The sequence below is a fragment of the Rhipicephalus microplus genome, unplaced genomic scaffold (assembly GCF_043290135.1).
Source record: "Rhipicephalus microplus isolate Deutch F79 unplaced genomic scaffold, USDA_Rmic scaffold_231, whole genome shotgun sequence".
In the NCBI taxonomy this organism is placed as follows: domain Eukaryota; kingdom Metazoa; phylum Arthropoda; class Arachnida; order Ixodida; family Ixodidae; genus Rhipicephalus; species Rhipicephalus microplus.
The window spans coordinates 178593-181394 of NW_027464802.1; the positions used below are offsets into that span (position 1 = coordinate 178593).

The 2802-nt window shown below is 55.3% G+C and overlaps 1 non-coding gene across 1 annotated transcript; it reads left to right on the top strand.

Moving 5' to 3' along the window:
* Window positions 1-202: 202 nt before the first annotated feature.
* Window positions 203-2017, top strand: LOC142792671 (small subunit ribosomal RNA). Its single transcript, XR_012891117.1, has one exon. It is a non-coding gene; the product is annotated as a small subunit ribosomal RNA (ribosomal RNA).
* The last annotated feature ends 785 nt before the right edge of the window (window positions 2018-2802 follow it).

Here is a 2802-nt window from a genome sequence, read left to right on the forward strand (position 1 = left end):
TGCAACGAAAAAGAGCGAGCATGAACGTGCTTCTTGCCGCACGGCTCCCACTCGTCTTTCGGGAAGGTTGTGCCGTAGCGAGCTCGAACGCCGTCATCTCGGAGTGCAAAATAAGCGTGTTGGGGCGCCTGAAGGTGGCCTCCGCCGCACACAGACTGCGTCCGGCCCGCCGAAGGCGAGGACGGACGCGCAGTCGAACGATTACCTGGTTGATCCTGCCAGTAATCATATGCTTGTCTCAAAGATTAAGCCATGCATGTCTAAGTACATGCCGAAATAAGGCGAAACCGCGAATGGCTCATTAAATCAGTTATGGTTCCTTAGATCGTTTCTTCCTACTTGGATAACTGTGGCAATTCTAGAGCTAATACATGCAGTGAGCCTGGAGCCCTTTGGGTAACGGGTGCTTTTATTAGACCAAGATCGATCGGGTTTCGGCCCGTATTGTGTGGTGACTCTGGATAACTTTGTGCTGATCGCATGGCCACGAGCCGGCGACGTTTCTTTCAAGTGTCTGCCTTATCAACTTTCGATGGTAGGTTACTTGCTTACCATGGTTGTTACGGGTAACGGAGAATCAGGGTTCGATTCCGGAGAGGGAGCCTGAGAAACGGCTACCACATCCAAGGAAGGCAGCAGGCGCGCAAATTACCCACTCCCGGCACGGGGAGGTAGTGACGAAAAATAACAATACGGGACTCTTTTGAGGCCCCGTAATTGAAATGAGTACACTCTAAATCCTTTAACGAGGATCAATTGGAGGGCAAGTCTGGTGCCAGCAGCCGCGGTAATTCCAGCTCCAATAGCGTATACTAAAGCTGCTGCGGTTAAAAAGCTCGTAGTTGGATCTCAGTTCCAGACGAGTAGTGCATCTACCCGATGCGACGGCTCGGACTGAACATCATGCCGGTTCTTTCTTGGTGCACTTCATTGTGTGCCTCGAGATGGCCGGTGCTTTTACTTTGAAAAAATTAGAGTGCTCAACGCAGGCGAGTCGCCTGAATAAACTTGCATGGAATAATAGAACAAGACCTCGTTTCTGTTCTGTTGGTTTTTGGAATACGAGGTAATGATTAAGAGGGACGGACGGGGGCATTCGTATTGCGGCGCTAGAGGTGAAATTCTTGGACCGTCGCAAGACGAACTACTGCGAAAGCATTTGCCAAGAATGTTTTCATTGATCAAGAACGAAAGTCAGAGGTTCGAAGGCGATCAGATACCGCCCTAGTTCTGACCATAAACGATGCCAACCAGCGATCCGCCTGAGTTACTCAAATGACTCGGCGGGCAGCTTCCGGGAAACCAAAGTATTTGGGTTCCGGGGGAAGTATGGTTGCAAAGCTGAAACTTAAAGGAATTGACGGAAGGGCACCACCAGGAGTGGAGCCTGCGGCTTAATTTGACTCAACACGGGAAAACTTACCCGGCCCGGACACTGGGAGGATTGACAGATTGAGAGCTCTTTCTTGATTCGGTGGATGGTGGTGCATGGCCGTTCTTAGTTGGTGGAGCGATTTGTCTGGTTAATTCCGATAACGAACGAGACTCTAGCCTATTAAATAGGTGCGGGGTTCCCAGCACCTTACAACCTTCTTAGAGGGACAAGCGGCTCCTAGCCGCACGAAACAGAGCAATAACAGGTCTGTGATGCCCTTAGATGTCCGGGGCCGCACGCGCGCTACACTGAAGGAAGCAGCGTGTCTTTATCCCTGTCTGAAAAGACTGGGTAACCCGTGGAACTTCTTTCGTGATTGGGATAGGGGCTTGCAATTGTTCCCCTTGAACGAGGAATTCCCAGTAAGCGCGAGTCATAAGCTCGCGTTGATTACGTCCCTGCCCTTTGTACACACCGCCCGTCGCTACTACCGATTGAATGATTTAGTGAGGTCTTCGGACCGATGTCCGGCGCGGCCTTTCGGTTGCGCCGGTCTGTTGGAAAGATGACCAAACTTGATCATTTAGAGGAAGTAAAAGTCGTAACAAGGTTTCCGTAGGTGAACCTGCGGAAGGATCATTAACGGATTGTGAAGGGTGAGCGCCTCAGCTGCGTCTGCGCCCGACACTTTCTGCCGCTGACCCCGTTTGGACGCGGGGTCGGCTTTTCCCCACGGGGCTGCCTGAATGTGGAGCGGCACCCCGTGACAAATTGTTGCGCCCAGCGGACGCCAACACCGCGACCTTGGACGGTCGGCCAGGTGGCGGACGCGGGTACAAACGGCGCAACGCACTCATAGGTCGGCTTTCGACCCGCCACTGCACCGTGGCTCGAAGCGCTCGAAATGCGCGACCCGACCGCTGCGGGACCGCCTAGTACTGTAAACAGGAGCGGCGGAGCGCGAACGGCGAGTCGTGGTTACGTCGGTAGAAGGCGAGGCTGCGCGTTCCCGAAACGCCAGCCGAGTGCCCTCCCGACCGTTCGAGCGTGCAAGAACGAGACCCGACAATCGCGCGGCGACTGCCAAGTACGAGAGGAACGGCACAAGCGTCGGCGGTCGGTCAAGGAACTGGCGATGTGACGGGTCCGCTGTGCACCAGTGCATACCGTCCCGCCGTCCGCGGCAAGCGCCTCCGCGTCCTCGGGTGACGGAGGCTGCCGGTCGGTTCTTGCAGGCGAGGGATCTCGCTGGCACCGGTTCGCGTTGACGCGCGGCCGGTCATGGCACGGCGATGCGACGGCCGAGGTGCGCAGTACTCGATGGAGGAACCGCACGCTCCGATGACCGTCCCGCCCTCCGCGGCGTATGCGTACCGACCGTAATGGTTGCAGCAGCGCCGGCCGGCTTTTGAATTCGCCACACGAAA